The sequence below is a fragment of the Triturus cristatus genome, chromosome 2_1 (genome assembly GCF_964204655.1).
Source record: "Triturus cristatus chromosome 2_1, aTriCri1.1, whole genome shotgun sequence".
Classification (NCBI taxonomy): domain Eukaryota; kingdom Metazoa; phylum Chordata; class Amphibia; order Caudata; family Salamandridae; genus Triturus; species Triturus cristatus.
The window spans coordinates 415,046,550-415,065,927 of NC_140581.1; positions in this window are offsets into that span (position 1 = coordinate 415,046,550).

Below are 19,378 nucleotides of genomic sequence, written 5' to 3' on the forward strand. Positions count from 1 at the left end.
ACTATTACTCGATCCTCTCTTTACTTCCTCCTTAACTCCTTTTTTATTGAATATTTCTCTTTTAATGATTTGGATACCCTTCATTTTTCTACCGTATAGGACACTTTTAAGGCGGCTGCACAAGACTTTATCATTAATTACGTCTCCAAGAAGCATCGTATCACCCAAAAATCCGCCACTGATCTCTTTGCTAAGATTAAAGCTCTGGAGCACACCTATCACACCTCTAAGTCAAAGGAGTGTTTAAATGATCTAATAGCTGCCAAACTTCAATTTAACAAAGATTCTACTAATAACGCTTCTCTGTATTTACTTAAGTCCAGTGCAAAGTTCTATGGCGGTAACAATAAATCAAGCAAATTATTAACCAATTATCTCAAAGTTTATAAAAATCTTATTTAATATTAATTTAATCCTTGATGATCAACAGATGCCCAAATTTAAAGACTCAGACATCTTACAAGAATTTCATACATTTTATAATTCTTTATATACACAAGAAACTAATCCTACTGATGATTTCGTTATAAATTATCTTTCTTCCATTACCAAACTCCCTGATATTGATTTAGACTTTGAATCACCAGAGCTAGATGTTTAAATTAACAGAATTAAACAATGCTTTGCGCTGCCTCAAGAAGGATAAAGCCCCCGGTCCTGACGGCCTCACTGTGGAATTATTTTCGCACTTTTCCCAACTTCTTCTCCCTAAGTTACATAAACTTTTGGCCTCTTTCTTACAAGCTGGTACTGCTTCAGGTTCCTTTTTAGATGCCCTAATTTGTCTCATCCCCAAGGATAATAAGGATCCCTGCTTTTGTAAAAACTGTAGACCGATTTCATTGGTAAACATTGATTATAACATTTTCTCAACATCCTTGGCCTTACGAATAGAATACTTCCTTCCGAACCTTCTAGGGAAAGAGCAATCAGGCTTAATGAAGGACTGTTTTCTTACTGACTATACGTGCCTGTTCTTCGATATTCTCTCGAAATCCTCGCATTCTTCTGAGTCTTTAGCTGCTATAGCTTTGGATGCGGAAAAAGCCTTTGACAGAGTTTACTACTCATTTATTTTTTCAACGCTCAAATGGTTTGGCTTTGGTCCTAAAATAAATAGTTTAATTTCTCTCTTATACTCTAATCCTAAAGCAGCCATATTTGTGAATGGCCTTACTTCTTCATATTTTGGTTTGGGCACAGGGGTTCGACAGGGTGGTCCGTTATCTCCTTTTCTATTTAATTTGGCTTTAGAATGTTTTCTGTGTAAGCTTCGTCAAAATTCGGATTTTGTAGGGTTTCAATGATGGTAGCACGCATGTTAAATTGGCAGCATATACGGACGACATACTATTGTTCCAATCTAATCCCAGCTCTTCCCTGCCTGCCTTTTTATCTGAAACTGAATCTTATTCTTTCGTATCTGGCTATAAATTAAACAATGATAAATGTGAAATGCTACCTTTAACTAAATTTACTTTTAAGGAGGATTTTAAAACTACCAACTTCAATTGGAATACTAACCATATAAAGTACTTAGGAATACATTTCTCTTCTTCTATTAAATCATCAATCTCCATTAACTTGGATAGACGCTGTTCAAAGATTTCTTCCCTTTTTGACAGATGGCATCCCTTGTACCTGTCGTGGTGGGGGAGGTAGGATACAATAAAGATGATGTTATCCCCGATTGTCCAGTTACAGTACCCCAAAAATATTTTTAAAAGATTAACTCTCTGTTGTCATCCTTTCTCTGGAGTAAGAGGAAAGCATGTATGTCATTAGCAAAGCTTACTCGTCTTAAAACAAAAGTGGGGGTTAACTTTCCCGATTTTCCTACTTATCATGAAGCTTTTAACTTACCTCAGTCTTCCCATTGGCTTACTACTCCATTGTCAGATTCCCCCTTTGGGTGACGCTTGAGCAGTCATATCGCACCATTTTCCTTTTTAGAATACCTCTCTTTCACCCGGAAACCTCAGAAGCTATCTACCCCCATTGTTAAACACACTCAGAGACTATTAGATTCACTTTTATTGGATAGCTCCTCAAGTATGAATTCACTTCTTCAATCCCCCGTTTGGCATAATCGTCGCATAACAATTAAAGACAAACCCATCTATTGGAAGTCATGGAGACAAAGGGGCCTCATTTGGGTTCATCAGCTATTTCAGAATGATAAAATTATACCCTTTTCTCAAGCTAAAATTGAATGTAAATTTCCAACCTCATTTTTTAATAAGCATCTTCTACTACAGCAAGCTTTGACTTTAGCTATTCAGAATTCCGATCCATCCTTAAGTCAATTGAACACTACTATTGCTTCTCAAACATTTTTGAGTTCAGGGCCCAAAGCTTCAGCAATCTATACCTATCTACTTAAATTGACCCCCTTTAGAGACAAAACCAAAGTGGAATTAGACTGGTAATGTGATCTTGAGGTTGACTGGTCTGTTCAAGTATGGAACAACATTTGGCTTAAAATTAGGAAAACATCCAGAGGAGCTAACACCACGCAGACACTTTTTTTCATATACAATAGGTTACTTCTTTTCCCTTCATTTCTACACAAGATTAATACTGAACTTCCTGATACTTTTTGGTCATGCTCATCTACGAACGCTGATTTAAAACATTTACTTTTTTCCTGTCCATTTGTCCAGACCTTTTGGTAGAGTGTTTGGAAACAAATTACCCACATTTTTCATCATACAGTCCCCTTTTTGTTTGTCAATATTTTTTTGGCCTCTCTTTCTGAAGATTGGTCGAATTGTTCTTTACACTTGCAGGTGTTAGATTTACTTCTGGGAGTGGCATTTCAGCAGATTACCACACACTGGAAAAATTCGTATTATCTGTCCTTCCAGGCCTGGTGGTATGCCGTATGCTATAATCACAGACTGGATACAGTTCACGTATTCCCTATCTCCTTAGCTCTCAAACACTCGCTTATATGGTCCCCAGTTACGAATTTTATTGATTATCATGCTAAACTTTCCTCTGTACGCAAACTCTCGGAACAAGAGGTGTGGAAGCCTCCTTGACATTCTGATCTGTTTTCATATTTAAAATTGTTTGTACAGATATATTTGCATTTTGTGCATGCATTTTAGGTAATTGACCAGATTTGTATTGTATTATATTTTTACATATGTTCTATGTATTGGTAAAAAGACCTCTTATTTGTGTATTTTTATACTCTTCAGAAATATAACTTGTATGTATTTTTATTGTACTTCCCCTCCTTTTACCCCTTCCCTCTTTCTTCAATAAACTTTATGCTTTTCAAAACTTAAAAAAAAACATTTATGTAAAAGGAAAACTTTAATTTATTTTAAAAATGAGGATGTTCAGCTGCCGTAACCTTTTATCTCAGATTTTATAGAATAGAGGCTTTATGAATTTTGCTATGAGAAGTAGATTATCGGGATTCTATCATAGTATTCCATACAAATACCTTTTAAGCTATGTATTTATGCACTCTGCTTATTTACCAAGATGCAGATATTCTGATATAGTTATTACTATTAAATTATATAAATCTTCTCTTCGTGATGCAGTATAATTTAATCATATTTAATAATGTTTTATTATTTGATGCTTTTATGGTTTATTATGCTGTAAACCGAACAAAGTTTGATTCGATTTGGTCTTCTTCATATGGTGTGGATGTCTGACTACCGTAAGTTTGAGCAGCCCCATAACACATGGACATATTGGCCAAAAATGCAAGTGGCATTTGCCATGAGGAGAGCCAAACTGCTGGAGGCAAAAACATTGCGATCCAAGGTGTGTTGTGTCTTGGATTCCCTGGCCGATCTGTACTGAAGGCGTTCAATGATAAATGTGAGAACAAAAAGTGTGCATCAGCTGAAGCAGGGCTATAGTGTCTAACAATCTGCCTTTGTAGGACTCTTCTATCAGAAATTGTTTCCGCACCCCTGATGATGATGAACCAAGAGCGATTTTGAAACTTACTCTGTTTTGCACATAAGAGTGATTTTGCTACTAAATATTATAATAATACAGTGCTGCTTGCCTCCCGTGATTTTTCACTCAAAAGTGGTTTTGCACCTAAATGTTATTTTTTACTGTTAGGGGGGAGAGACCCTGGCCCCCAGTCACCTGAAATATCCTACTAAAGCTGGCTCCAGCTTTTCCACCCACTGCAGCTGTTCAGCCAGGACCATCGCCTTTAGCCATCTCATGGGTCTGGCTGAAAACCAACTCCCGCCTCAGGACTGAAAAGGAATCAATCTCAAAGAAGGGGGAGGGAATCTAAAGGCCTCAACCAGTGATCAGAGAAGGAGGGTTATACTAAGGGAGCATCAGCCTCACCAGGGTTCTTGATTTCTCTCTGCACAGTTATATAGGAAGAGCAGAACACTGTGTGCAGTGGCATCACCGATGTCAAATCCTCTGTTGCGAACCCCGATACCTGCCTGGGACATCGTCCTGCCCAAATACTTTGGTGAAGTGAAATAACTGGAGAACTTACGTAGTGTCGTAATCTCGTTTGAATAAATTCCTGTTCGCTAGAGAACTGAGTGTGTCCCTCTGCACCACAACCTTAAATGTACATACACATTATTGATTTTTTTTTCTCCTAAAAAATGTCCACATTCATGCTGATGTTATATCTGGGTGATTTTGCACTTCAAAGTATTGTAATTCGCACGATGCAAAATTAATGGACACCTTTTACATCTAATGTGATATCTCACTACTGACTTTTCTCAACTTGCTGAGGTTCTGCACCACAATTTCACCCCGCATCCCTGCTGGCTTTACACCAAGGGTGATTATGCATCTATCTTTCTTAGCACATTCAAATGTGAGTTTTGCTCATATAAGTGTCTTCACATTTCTGTTGATGTTGCACAACGGGGTTTAGCACTTACACATTTCTTCATACTTTAATTATTGCTGCATTAGGTTCATATTGCAATTAATTGTGATTTTGCACTTTAAGGTGTTTTTTCCCTCGAATTGTTAGTTGCTGCATTCATTGTGATATTTACTTCTCCTGTTAATTTTGCACAAGGGCTGTTTTGCACCTAAATGTGTTTTCATCTCAAATTGATTTCTTCGCCTAAAACTTTTTTCACGCTCCTGTTGATGTCGCACCACAGGCGTTTATGTAGCTACATTGATTTGCCGCTAATAGTGATTTTACTCTTACATGTGGTACCACAATTTCTTTACTTTGCATTACTGACTATTATTCACCTAAAAGTGATATTGCATCTAAAGGTGATCTTGCACTTAAATATGATTTTACACGTAAGTGTTATTTGAGGTCCTAAATGTTATTCATACTCATTCTAATACTGCACCAAGGAGGGATTACAGGTGTTCACCTTTAACACGTAATCTGACATATATTGACCAAAGGTTCTGTGTGTACTGAGTGATTCCTAGCAGCCGCATACTGCAGCTGTCCCACATTGAATCTGATTTTCAAGCTCAATAGCTGATACGTTTTCACATGATCTTTTTATTTCAATCAAACCTACAAAAAGAGAGTTCTTATCAGATTCCAGCATGCATATAAAGACACCTCACAAATCCTAGTCCCACCTGGGCCTAAACTCCTCTCAAATACTGCAAACACAAGGAGACTTGATGGAGTATTCGGAAACCTCAATTAGTGTCAAATACCATAGTCTCAGATTGGGCTCTATTGAAGCAGACATTCTCTTTTTTCTTTTTCTTAAAACTAAGATGATACCTTCCAGGACTGATGCACTATGCTTTTTCGTAGTCTCAAAGAACACATAAATCCCATAGAAACAAGCATTTGAAATGCAACCTGTCTCGCCTTTGGGACCTTATAAATTTTTGCTATGCACTATATTATCGTGTGTGCTAGAACATTTACTGGTGAGTATCAAAGATGATGTATTAAACATGCAGGGCATGAAAAAACAGGACTGCCTGGAAGTCACTCTGGGATTATGGGACAAATTGACCGCTAGGTAAATAAAAAACTGGTATTGTGCACAATAAAAATCTTAGCAACTATCTAGCAAGAAAGCTAGGATGCCTTCTCCCTCTACATTCTAAAAACTCTAGCCAGAAGTTAACAAGCACAGTTCCTTCCAAACGCACCCGGTAGCATGCTGCATTGGTTTTATTTTGCAAGCTCATGATATGTTCTGCCACGTATCTCCCATGGTATGTTGCTGCCCCCGCTGCATTACATTCTCCAAAGATTATTTAATTCAAAACAAAAGTAAACAGTTCCGACCTGTTACGGCCATCCGCTCCGACAACACTTAAACACGGATGGTACTAACTCAAGCCCTCCTGCATCCGACTTCAACCACTGGGTGTTACATTAACAGTATTGTTGACAGCATCCCAGTTCATAAATTGAAAGTGCAGCAGCTGTACCGCATCATAGAGCTGAAAGGTAAAGCCACCTCCCTCCTGGTAGCATGGGCTCCTGTCATGCGCCTTGAAAATGCTCCATGGTGGTGGCCTCCTACTGCATTGACAGTCTGACGATCTGCAGAAACTGCATAGGTACACTCAGAATGCAGTGCAGCCAATGCTCCTTTGAGGCACTTCTGGGATTTTTGGGGGTTTTAGGGCCTGAAAGTAGGGATAGTAATAATGAACTTATTTTATGACTACCAATGCTACTTAGCCCCATTGGCTAGGCTGATGACACATGTGGCAATACACTGTTTGAATAACTTGGCGTTGAAGCGCTTTTTTGGTGAGTAACACTCCACTCAGGAACCCATAAAGAGTTAGTGGTGAATTAGTATAGTTAAATATGACATTAATTTGAGCCGTGGTTACGTTGGTCTGGTATTTGGATAGATAAGGATAGTGGAGGGATGGAAGATGATCACAAGCTCAAGAATTGAAGGTGTATTGGTGAGCTAGGATTTCAGATGGTGACTTGCAGCCTACATGAATATCTCTCGAGTAGGGACTAAACATCTGAGTAATAATGCTGTAGCTGGTAGGCAGTTTTTATGGCTGTGAATTCATAACAATCATGACATCAACACACTTGTGTATAATAAAGATTTGTGCTTGTAATTGCCAATAAAATATTGATTAAGGTATGTTTAAGCAGACTTGAGACGGGACATAGAACTGGCCCTTTCCTCTGGAAGAGAGGCCCATCTGGGATTTTTAATAGGGGAACCAAGACCTCTGTCCTTGCCCTTTCCATCACAGGCCCCACCATACACCAATTACAAATTACACCAATTAACCCACTACAGAAACAGGCATAAACACACCTCACACCTGTTCACCTATAGGAGGTGCAGATCCATTTTATTAACACCTACAGTTTGTTACTTTGTCCTTGCAACTACAATCTCCTGGCCAACAGGTTTTAATAGGCAGTTGAGAACAGTCAATCCATGCCGCTGTCCCAGCATTCTAATGTTGGACTATGTCTATAGGAACTAGCTGTGGTGTCAGTAATGTGACCGGGTGTTTGTATAATCTTTAGAAAAGAAAACTAGCCTACTCAAGGGTTTGTCTTAAGAAAAGGTTAGATTACAAAAGATAACACCAGTTGGGATGCTGTATTTAGGCCACAACTCAGTTTCCTAACCCTCCCTCCAAATAACACCATCACTTGCAACTCAGAAGTTTGAAGGGTAACTTAGGACCCATGAATAATAACAAAAAATACTTAGTGCTCCCCATAGATACATTCCAGCACACTTCAACACACTTCTAGCACATTTCTACACTGTGCTGCCAAAAACGAATCTCCTCCAGTCCAAGAGATCAGAAAATCATGCTGGCTGGTTAATATTTAGAATGAGGCGGCACAAGAATATTGCAACAGCTTTGAAATACATGTAAAGGCTCCTGGACAGAGAGAGTGCAGTACATGACCATGTGTCTAGCATACAAGATACTGTATGCCTACACTCTTGCAAATCTCTCCTGGGTTCACGGCTATGCCAGCCACCTAGGATATGAGGTTGGTCACATTTAAATCTGCGTGCCCAGCAAGAGTCAGAAAATTTAGAGACAGATCCATACAGCATTGATAATCCACAATCTTGAAGACTCTCCATCACCTCATACTCGAAAGTGATCTAGAAAAGTGCCAGAGACAACTGAAAACACTTCTGCCATGCTTGATTTTGCGGATAAGCACCGGTTCATTTTGTGATTTTTTTCCTCCGATTTACCTTGTAAATGCAGCATGGATGGTTCTCATTCTATATTCTTTCCAAGCCTTCCCTCTTACCCAGCTGGGGTAATATGTGAAGGACCAGTCTTGAGTCTCCCTTTCCAACAAGTCCCAGGCACTGATGCATACCATGGCCTCAGTGTACTAATGTAGTAGTTTTGAAAAAGCAATACTGGCCCATGCAAATATATGTAAGGTTGAAAATTATGTGATACATCATATCTTCTTGCATCTAAGTAACCTAACTGCATCCCCTCTACTCAAAGGGACAAGATGTGTTACAGTAGCGCGCACCCCTTTACAAAACAAAATATTAAACAAGGATTGGCATAGCCAATAGGTCTCAATTTTGGGACCTTCTAAGTATTTAGTTATGCAGCACAATATCCTTGGTGCAACCACATCAACTGTTGCGTGGCTAAACACTAATAAGGTCCCAAAGGCGAGACCTATTGGCTATGCCAATGCTTGGTGTGGTTGTGTGTGTGGTTGTGTGTGGTTGTGTGTGTATGGTTGTGTGTGTGTGTGTGTGTGTGTGTGTGTGTGTGGTTGTGTGGTTGTGTGTGTGTGGTTGTGTGTGTGGTTGTGTGTGTGGTTGTGTGTGGGTGTGGTTGAGTGTGTGGGTGCGGTTGTGGGTGCGGGTGTGTGTGTGGATGTGTGGTTGTGTGTGTGTGGTTGTGTGTGTGGTTGTGTGTGTGTATGTGTGTGTGTGGTTGTGTGTGTGGTTGTGTGTGTGTGGTTGTGTGTGTGGTTGTGTCTGTGGTTGTGTGTGGTTGTGTGGTTGTGTGTGTGGTTGTGTGGGTGGTTGTGTGTGTGGTTGTGTGGTTGTATGTGAGGTTGTGTGGGTAGTTCTGTGTGTGGTTGTGTGTGTGTGTGTGTGTGGCTGTGTGTTTGTGTGGTTGTGTGTGTGTGGTTGTCTGTGTGGTTGTGTGTGTGGTTGTGTGTGTGGTTGTGTGTGTGGTTGTATGTGTGGCTGTATGTGTGGTTGTGTGCGTGTGGTTGTGTGTGTGGTTGTGTGTGTGGTTGTATGTGTGGTTGTGTGTGTGGTTGTGGTTGTGTGTGTGGATGTGTGTGGTTGTGTGTGTGGTTGTGGTTGTGTGTGGGTGTGTGTGTGTGGTTGTGTGTGTGGTTGTGGTTGTGTGTGGTTGTGTGTGTGTGGTTGTGTGTGTGTGTGGTTGTGTGTGTGGTTGTGGTTGTGTGTGTGGTTGTGTGCGTGGTTGTGTGTGTGGTTGTGTGTATGGTTGTGGTTGTGTATGGGTGCAGTAGTGGGTGCAGGTGTGGTTGTGGGTGTGTGGGTGGATGTGTGGTTAGGTGTGGTTAGGTGTGGTTGTGTGTGTGGTTGTGGTTGTGTGTGTGTGTGGTTGTGTATGTGTGGTTGTGTGTTTGTGTGTGTTTGTGTGTGTGGTTGTGTGTGTGTAGTTGTGTGTGTGTGGTTGTGTGTATGGTTGTATGTGGTTGTGTGTGTGGTTGTGTGTGGTTGTGTGTGCGGTTGTGGTTGTGTGTGGTTGTGGGTGGTTGTGTGTGTGGTTGTGTGTGTGGTTGTGTTTCTGGTTATGTGTGGTTGTGTGTGTGGTTGTGTGTGGTTGTGTGTGTGGTTGTGTGTGTGGTTATGTGTGTGTGTGGTTGTGTGTGTGGTTGTGGTTTTGTGTGTGGTTGTGTGTGGTTTTGTGTGTGGTTGTGGTTGTGTGTGTGGTTGTGTGTGTGGTTGTATGTTTATGTGTGGTTGTGGTTGTGTGTGTGTGGTTGTAGTTGTGTGTGTGGTTGTGGTTGTGTGTGTGTGGTTGTGGTTGTGTGTGTGGTTGTGCTTGTGTGTGTGTGGTTGTGTGTGTGGTTGTGCTTATGTGTATGGTTGTGTGTGGTTGTGTGTGTGTGTGATTGTGTGTGTGTGTGGTTGTGTGTGGTTGCGTGTGTGGTTGTGTGTGTGTGGTTGTGTGGTTGTGTGTGTGGCTGTATGTGTGGTTGTGTGTGTGGTTTTGTGTGTGGGTGTGGTTGTGTGTGTAGTTGTGGTTGTATGTGTGTGTGTGGTTGTGGTTGTGTGGTTGTGGTTGTGGTTGTGTGTGTGGTTGTGGTTGTGTGTGTGGTTGTGGTTGTGTGTGTGTGGTTGTGTGTGTGTGTGTGTGGTTGTGTGTGTGGTTGTGTGTGTGTGTGTGTTTGTGTGTGTGTTTGTGTGTGTGGTTGTGTATATGTGTGGTTAAGTGTGTGTGGTTGTGTGTATGGTTGTGTGTGGTTGTGTGTGTGGTTGTGTGTGTGGTTGTGTGTGGTTGTGTGTGTGGTTGTGGGTGGTTATGTGTATGGTTGTGTATGGTTGTGTGTGGTTGTGTTTGTGGTTATGTGTGGTTGTGTGTGGTTGTGTGTGGTTGTGTGTATGGTTGTATGTGGTTGTGTGTGTGTGGTTGTGTGTGTGTGGTTGTGTGTGTGGTTGTGGTTGTGTATGTGTGGTTGTATGTGTGGTTGTGTGTGTGGTTGTGTGTGTGGTTGTGGTTGTGTGTGTGGTTGTATGTGTGGTTGTAGTTGTACGTGTGTGTGTGGTTGTGGTTGTGTGTATGGTTGTGATTGTGTGTGGTTGTGTGTGTGTGTGGTTGTGTGTGTGGTTGTGGTTGTGTGTGTGGTTGTGTGTGGGTGCAGTTGTGGGTACGGTGTGGTTGTGGGTATGTGTGTGGATGTGTGGTTGGGTGTGGTTGTGTGTGGTTGTGTGTGTGTGGTTGTGTGTGTGTGTGGTTGTGTGTATGTGTGGTTGTGTGTGGTTGTGTGTGTGGTTGTGTGTGTGTGTTGTGTGTGTGGTTGTGGTTGTGTGTGTGGTTGTGTGCGTGGTTGTGTGTGTGGTTGTGTGTATGGTTGTGGTTGTGTATGGGTGCAGTTGTGGGTGCAGGTGGGGTTGTGGGTGTGTGGGTGGATGTGTGGTTAGGTGTGGTTAGGTGTGGTTGTGTGTGGTTGTGTGTGTGTGTGGTTGTGTATGTGTGGTTGTGTGTTTGTGTGTGTGGTTGTGTGTGTGGTTGTGTGTATGTAGTTGTGTGTGTGTGGTTGTGTGTATGGTTGTGTGTGGTTGTGTGTGTGGTTGTGTGTGGTTGTGTGTGCGGTTGTGGTTGTGTGTTGTTGTGGGTGGTTGTGTGTGTGGTTGTGTGTGTGGTTGTGTTTCTGGTTATGTGTGGTTGTGTGTGGGGTTGTGTGTATGGTTGTGTGTGGTTGTGTGTGTGTGGTTATGTGTGTGTGTGTGGTTGTGTGTGTGGTTGTGGTTTTGTGTGTGGTTGTGTGTGTGGTTTTGTGTGTGGTTGTGGGTGTGTGTGTGGTTGTGTGTGTGGTTGTATGTTTATGTGTGGTTGTGGTTGTGTGTGTGTGGTTGTGGTTGTGTGTGTGGTTGTGGTTGTGTGTGTGTGGTTGTGGTTGTGTGTGTGGTTGTGCTTGTGTGTGTGTGGTTGTGTGTGTGGTTGTGCTTATGTGTATGGTTGTGTGTGGTTGTGTGTGTGTGTGATTGTGTGTGTGTGTGGTTGTGTGTGGTTGCGTGTGTGGTTGTGTGTGTGTGGTTGTGTGATTGTGTGTGTGGCTGTATGTGTGGTTGTGTGTGTGGTTTTGTGTGTGGGTGTGGTTGTGTGTGTGGTTGTGGTTGTATGTGTGTGTGTGGTTGTGGTTGTGGTTGTATGTGTGTGTGTGGTTGTGGTTGTGTGGTTGTGGTTGTGTGTGTGGTTGTGGTTGTGTGTGTGGTTGTGGTTGTGTGTGTGGTTGTGGTTGTGTGTGTATGGTTGTGTGTGTGTGTGTGTGTGTGGTTGTGTGTGTGGTTGTGTGTGGTTGTGTGTGTGGTTGTGTGTGGTTGTGTGTGTGGTTGTGGGTGGGTATGTGTATGGTTGTGTATGGTTGTGTGTGGTTGTGTTTGTGGTTATGTGTGGTTGTGTGTGGTTGTCTGTGGTTGTGTGTATGGTTGTATGTGGTTGTGGGTGTGTGGTTGTGTGTGTGTGGTTGTGTGTGGTTGTGGTTGTGTATGGGTGGTTGTGTGTGTGGTTGTGTGTGTGGTTGTGTGTGTGGTTGTGGTTGTGTGTGTGGTTGTGTGTGTGGTTGTAGTTGTATGTGTGTGTGTGGTTGTGGTTGTGTGTATGGTTGTGATTGTGTGTGGTTGTGTGTGTGTGTGGTTGTGTGTGTGGTTGTGGTTGTGTGTGTGGTTGTGTGTGGGTGCAGTTGTGGGTACGGTGTGGTTGTGGGTATGTGTGTGGATGTGTGGTTGGGTGTGGTTGGGTGTGGTTGTGTGTGTGTGGTTGTGTGTGTGTGTGGTTGCATGTGTGGTTGTGTGTGTGGTTGTGTGGTTGTGGGTGTGGCTGTGTGTGTGGCTGTGTGTGGTTGTGTGTGTGGTTGTATGTGTGGTTGTGTGTGTGGTTGTGGTTGTGTGTGTGGTTGTGTGTGTGGTTGTGGTTTTGTGTGTGGTTATGTGTGTGGTTGTGTGTGTGTGTGGTTGTGTGTGTGGTTGTGGTTGTGTGTGTGGTTGTGTGTGTGGTTGTGGTTGTGTGTGTGTGGTTGTGGTTGTGTGTGTGTGTGGTTGTGGTTGTGTGTGTGTGGTTGGGGGTGTGGTTGTGTGGTTGTGTGTGGTTGTGGTTGTGTGTGTGTGGTTGTGGGTGTGGCTGTGTAGGTGTGGTTGTGTGTTTGGTTGTGTGTGTGGTTGTGTGTGGTTGGGTGTGGTTGTTTGTGTGTGGTTGTGTGTGGTTGTGGTTGTGTTTGTGGTTTTGTGGTTGTGTGTGGTTGTGTAGTTGTGTGTGGTTGTGTATGTGTGTGTGGTTGTGTGTGTGGTTGTGTGTGTGTGGTTGTGTGTGTGGTTGTGGTTGTGTGTGTGGTTGTGTGTGGTTGTGTGTGTGTGTGGCTGTGTGTGTGTGGTTGTGTGTGTATGTGGTTGTGTGTGGTTGTGTGTGTTGTGTGTGTGGTTGTGTGTGTGGTTGTATGTGTGTTTGTGGTTGTGTGTGTGGTTGTGTGTGTATGGTTGTGTGTGTGTGGTTGTGGGTGTGGTTGTGTGTGGTTGTGTGTGTGTGGTTTTGGGTGTGGTTGTGGGTGTGGTTGTGTGTGTGTGGTTGTGTGGTTGTGTGTGTGTGGTTGTGGTTGTATGTGTGGTTGTGTGTGTGGTTGTGTGTGGTTGTGTGTGTGTGGTTGTATGTGTTTGTGTGTGGTTGTGTGTGGTTGTGTGTGTGGTTGTGTGTGTGTGTGGTTGTGTGTGTGGTTGTGGTTGTGTGTGTGGTTGTGTGCGTGGTTGTGTGTGTGGTTGTGTGTATGGTTGTGGTTGTGTATGGGTGCAGTTGTGGGTGCAGGTGTGGTTGTGGGTGTGTGGGTGGATGTGTGGTTAGGTGTGGTTAGGTGTGGTTGTGTGTGTGGTTGTGGTTGTGTGTGTGGTTGTGTATGTGTGGTTGTGTGTTTGTATGTGTGGTTGTGTGTGTGGTTGTGTGTGTGTAGTTGTGTGTGTGTGGTTGTGTGTATGGTTGTGTGTGGTTGTGTGTGTGGTTGTGTGTGGTTGTGTGTGCGGTTGTGGTTGTGTGTGGTTGTGGGTGGTTGTGTGTGTGGTTGTGTGTGTGGTTGTGTTTCTGGTTATGTGTGGTTGTGTGTGGTTGTGTGTATGGTTGTGTGTGGTTGTGTGTGTGTGGTTATGTGTGTGTGTGTGTGGTTGTGTGTGTGGTTGTGGTTTTGTGTGTGGTTGTGTGTGTGGTTTTGTGTGTGGTTGTGGTTGTGTGTGTGGTTGTATGTTTATGTGTGGTTGTGGTTGTGTGTGTGTGGTTGTGGTTGTGTGTGTGGTTGTGGTTGTGTGTGTGTGGTTGTGGTTGTGTGTGTGGTTGTGCTTGTGTGTGTGTGTGGTTGTGTGTGTGGTTGTGCTTATGTGTATGGTTGTGTGTGGTTGTGTGTGTGTGTGATTGTGTGTGTGTGTGGTTGTGTGTGGTTGCATGTGTGGTTGTGTGTGTGTGGTTGTGTGGTTGTGTGTGTGGCTGTATATGTGGTTGTGTGTGTGGTTTTGTGTGTGGGTGTGGTTGTGTGTGCGGTTGTGGTTGTATGTGTGTGTGTGGTTGTGGTTGTGTGGTTGTGGTTGTGGTTGTGTGTGTGGTTGTGGTTGTGTGTGTGGTTGTGGTTGTGTGTGTGGTTGTGGTTGTGTGTGTGTGGTTGTGTGTGTGTGTGTGTGGTTGTGTGTGTGGTTGTGTGTGTGTGTTTGTGTGTGTGTGTGTGTGTGTGGTTGTGTATATGTGTGGTTGTGTGTGTGTGGTTGTGTGTATGGTTGTGTGTGGTTGTGTGTGTGGTTGTGTGTGTGGTTGTGTGTGGTTGTGTGTGTGGTTGTGGGTGGTTATGTGTATGGTTGTGTGTGGTTGTGTTTGTGGTTATGTGTGGTTGTGTGTGGTTGTGTGTGGTTGTGTGTATGGTTGTATGTGGTTGTGTGTGTGGTTGTTGTTGTGTATGTGTGGTTGTGTGTGTGGTTGTGTGTGTGGTTGTGTGTGTGGTTGTGGTTGTGTGTGTGGTTGTGTGTGTGGTTGTAGTTGTATGTGTGTGTGTGGTTGTGGTTGTGTGTATGGTTGTGATTGTGTGTGGTTGTGTGTGTGTGTGGTTGTGTGTGTGGTTGTGGTTGTGTGTGTGGTTGTGGTTGTGTGTGTGGTTGTGTGTGGGTGCAGTTGTGGGTACAGTGTGGTTGTGGGTGTGTGTGTGGATGTGTGGTTGTGTGTGGTTGTGTGTGGTTGTGTGTGTGTGGTTGTGTGTGTGTGTGGTTGTGTGTATGTGTGGTTGTGTGTGGTTGTGTGTGGTTGTGTGTGTGTGTGGTTGCATGTGTGGTTGTGTGTGTGGTTGTGTGGTTGTGTGTGTGGCTGTGTGTGTGGCTGTGTGTGGTTGTGTGTGTGGTTGTATGTGTGGTTGTGTGTGTGGTTGTGGTTGTGTATGTGGTTGTGTGTGTGGTTGTGGTTTTGTGTGTGGTTATGTGTGTGGTTGTGTGTGTGTGGTTGTGTGTGTGGTTGTAGTTGTGTGTGTGGTTGTGTGTGTGGTTGTGGTTGTGTGTGTGTGGTTGTGGTTGTGTGTGTGGTTGTGTGTGTGTGTGGTTGGGGGTGTGGTTGTGTGGTTGTGTGTGGTTGTGGTTGTGTGTGTGTGTGGTTGTGGGTATGGTTGTGTAGGTGTGGTTGTGTGTTTGGTTGTGTGTGTGGTTGTGTGTGGTTGGGTGTGGTTGTTTGTGTGTGGTTGTGTGTGGTTGTGGTTTTGTTTGTGGTTGTGTGGTTGTGTGTGGTTGTGTAGTTGTGTGTGGTTGTGTATGTGTGTGTGGTTGTGTGTGTGGTTGTGTGTGTGTGGTTGTGTGTGTGGTTGTGGTTGTGTGTGTGTGGTTGTGTGTGGTTGTGTGTGTGTGTGGCTGTGTGTGTGTGGTTGTGTGCGTGTGTGGTTGTGTGTGGTTGTGTGTGTTGTGTGTGTGGTTGTGTGTGTGGTTGTATGTGTGTTTGTGGTTGTGTGTGTGGTTGTGTGTGTGTGGTTGTGTGTGTGTGGTTGTGGGTGTGGTTGTGTGTGGTTGTGGTTGTGTGTGTGTGGTTTTGGGTGTGGTTGTGGGTGTGGTTGTGTGTGTGTGGTTGTGTGGTTGTGTGTGTGTGGTTGTGGTTGTATATGTGGTTGTGTGTGTTGTGTGTGTGGCTGTGTGTGTGGTTGTATGTGTGTTTGTGGTTGTGTGTGTGGTTGTGTGTGAGTGGTTGTGTGTGTGTGGTTGTGGGTGTGGTTGTGTGTGGTTGTGGTTGTGTGTGTGTGGTTTTGGGTTTGGTTGTGGGTGTGGTTGTGTGTGTGTGGTTGTGTGGTTGTGTGTGTGTGGTTGTGGTTATATGTGTGGTTGTGTGTGTGGTTGTGTGTGGTTGTGTGTGTGTGGTTGTATGCGTTTGTGTGTGGTTGTGTGTGGTTGTGTGTGTGGTTGTGTGTGTGTGGTTGTGTGTGTGGTTGCATGTGTGGTTGTGTGGTTGTGTGTGGTTGTGTGTGTATGGTTGTGTGTGTGGTTGTGGGTGTGGTTGTGTGGTTGTGCGTGTGGTTTTGTGTGTGGTTGTGGTTGTGTGTGTGGTTTTGCTTGTGTGTGTGGTTGTGTTTGGGTGTGTGTGGGGTTGTGTGTGGTTGTGTTTGGGTGTGGCTGTGGGTGTGGTTGTTGTGTGTGTGGCTGTGGGTGTGGTGTGTGTCGTTGTATGTGTGGTTGTGTGTATGTGTGTGGTTGTGTGTGTGGTTGTGTGTGTGTGTGGTTGTATGTGTGGTTGTGGTTGTGTGTGTGGTTGTGGTTGTGTGTGTGGTTGTGGTTGTGTGTGTGGTTGTGGTTGTGTGTGTGCGGTTGTGTGTGTGTGTGTGTGGTTGTGTGTGTGGTTGTGTGTGTGTTTGTGTGTGTGTTTGTGTGTGTGGTTGTGTATATGTGTGGTTGTGTGTGTGTGGTTGTGTGTATGGTTGTGTGTGGTTGTGTGTGTGGTTGTGTGTGGTTGTGTGTGGTTGTGGGTGGTTATGTGTATGGTTGTTTATGGTTGTGTGTGGTTGTGTTTGTGGTTATGTGTGGTTGTGTGTGGTTGTGTGTGGTTGTGTGTATGGTTGTATGTGGTTGTGTGTGTGTGGTTGTGTGTGTGTGGTTGTGTGTGGTTGTGTGTGTGGTTGTGGTTGTGTATGTGTGGTTGTGTGTGTGGTTGTGTGTGTGGTTGTGTGTGTGGTTGTGGTTGTGTGTGTGGTTGTGTGTGGGTGCAGTTGTGAGTGCGGTGTGGTTGTGGGTATGTGTGTGGATGTGTGGTTGGGTGTGGTTGTGTGTGGTTGTGTGTGTGTGGTTGTGTGTGTGTGTGTGGTTGTGTGTATGTGTGGTTGTGTGTGGTTGTGTGTGGTTGTGTGTGTGTGTGGTTGCATGTGTGGTTGTGTGTGTGGTTGCGTGGTTGTGTGTGTGGCTGTGTGTGTGGCTGTGTGTGGTTGTGTGTGTGGTTGTATTTGTGGTTGTGTGTGTGGTTGTGGTTGTGTGTGTGGTTGTGTGTTTGGTTGTGGTTTTGTGTATGGTTATGTGTGTGGTTGTGTGTGTGTGGTTGTGTGTGTGGTTGTGGTTGTCTGTGTGGTTGTGTGTGTGGTTGTGGTTGTGTGTGTGTGGTTGTGGTTGTGTGTGTGTGTGGTTGTGGTTGTGTGTGTGTGTGGTTGGGGGTGTGGTTGTGTGGTTGTGTGTGGTTGTGGTTGTGTGTGTGTGGTTGTGGGTATGGTTGTGTAGGTGTGGTTGTGTGTTTGGTTATGTGTGTGGTTGTGTGTGGTTGGGTGTGGTTGTTTGTGTGTGGTTGTGGTTGTGTTTGTGGTTGTGTGGTTGTGTGTGGTTGTGTAGTTGTGTGTGGTTGTGTATGTGTGTGTGGTTGTGTGTGTGGTTGTGTGTGTGTGGTTGTGTGTGTGGGTGTGGTTGTGTGTGTGTGGTTGTGTGTGGTTGTGTGTGTGTGTGGCTGTGTGTGTGTGGTTGTGTGCGTGTGTGGTTGTGTGTGGTTGTGTGTGTTGTGTGTGTGGTTGTGTGTGTGGTTGTATGTGTGTTTGTGGTTGTGTGTGTGGTTGTGTGTGTGTGGTTGTGTGTGTGTGGTTGTGGGTGTGGTTGTGTGTGGTTGTGGTTGTGTGTGTGTGGTTTTGGGTGTGGTTGTGGGTGTGGTTGTGTGTGTGTGGTTGTGTGGTTGTGTGTGTGTGGTTGTATGTGTGGTTGTATGTGTGGTTGTGTGTGTGGTTGTGTGTGGTTGTGTGTGTGGTTATATGTGTTTGTGTGTGGTTGTGTGTGGTTGTGTGTGTGGTTGTGTGTGTGTGTGGTTGTGTGTGTGGTTGCATGTGTGGTTGTGTGGTTGTGTGTGGTTGTGTGTGTGTGGTTGTGTGTGTGGTTGTGGATGTGGTTGTGTGGTTGTGCGTGTGGTTTTGTGTGTGGTTGTGGTTGTGTGTGTGGTTTTGCTTGTGTGTGTGGTTATGTGGGTGGTTGTGTGTGGGGTTGAGTGTGTGGTTGTGTTTGGGTGTGTGTGTGGTTGTGTGTGGTTGTTGTGTGTGTGGCTGTGGGTGTGGTTGTGTGTGTGGTTGTATGTGTGGTTGTGTGTATGTGTGTGGTTGTGTGTGTGGTTGTGTGTGTGTGTGGTTGTATGTGTGGTTGTGTGTGTGGTTGTGGTTGTGTGTGTGGTTGTGTGTGTGTGTGTGTGTGGTTGTGTGTGTGGTTGTGCATGTGGTTGTGGTTGTGTGTGGTTGTGGATGTGTGTGTGGTTGTGTGTGTGGTTGTGGTTGTGTGTGTGACTAATAATAAAAGCATATCAAAATAAACATAGAGTTTGTGATAAGAGAAAGCACATTGTAAGTCAAACGGGCGTCGCAAAGCATGAACACAACAACATGTCCTTTGATGTTTGATGTTCTTTGAACAAAAACATCAAAGGGGCACCGCGAAAGTGATCGCGGGCAAAAGTGAAAGTGATCACGGGCACTTAATCAGCATGATGAGGTTTGCCATATGGTGCCTCTGCTCCTAAGCTCGCTCCCGCGCACATGCACTGTAGCTCTAGGCTGGCCATGGTAGCATTTTTTGAGCCCTCACTAAAAGTCTCGCCAGTCCAGCGCATGCGCTGGGTCAGGCGAGACCTAACAAAGGAAGATGTTGAGGGCACTTACATAGACAAGAATGGGCAAAGTTCAACAAATTCGGAAAAACTTAAAATGAAAAACCCTCCCCTCACACATATCCGTCTTATGCGTGTCCTGCACAGCACATTACAGCCTGTAGAAATATGCAAGCATCAATCAATGATCCTTATTGACAGACCTCCTACTCATTCTCTAGAGAGAGTTTATGTGCTTTGCTAAATATGAACGCCGTCACCTGTGACATAGTGACTGGGCTGCTGCTTTCTTCAGGACGTTAATAGATTTATACAATGTAGTAGTCAGCAGGCCAGACTGATATGAAAGTGTTTTTGCTTTTAAATCAAGTGTGGCACGCAAGCCTTGTGCCACTTATAACAGACTATTATTTTCAGTTACTACTTCTAATTTCTTTTTGGTTGAAAGGCGTCTGCATTAAATGGACAGCAGAAGGGAATAAATCTCCGTCCAAATCAGAAAGTAAGTCCTGCTGGTAGAGATGAGAATCCAAGCTGATCTTCTCTTATCTCTGTGTGATGGTCATATAAATTCTTTTAGCAAACATGCACCCAGGCTCTGTCTTGTCTGCTCACAAAAAAACAGAAAAGCACGAGAAAAGCCATCGCCACATTCTCAAGGCCCACAACA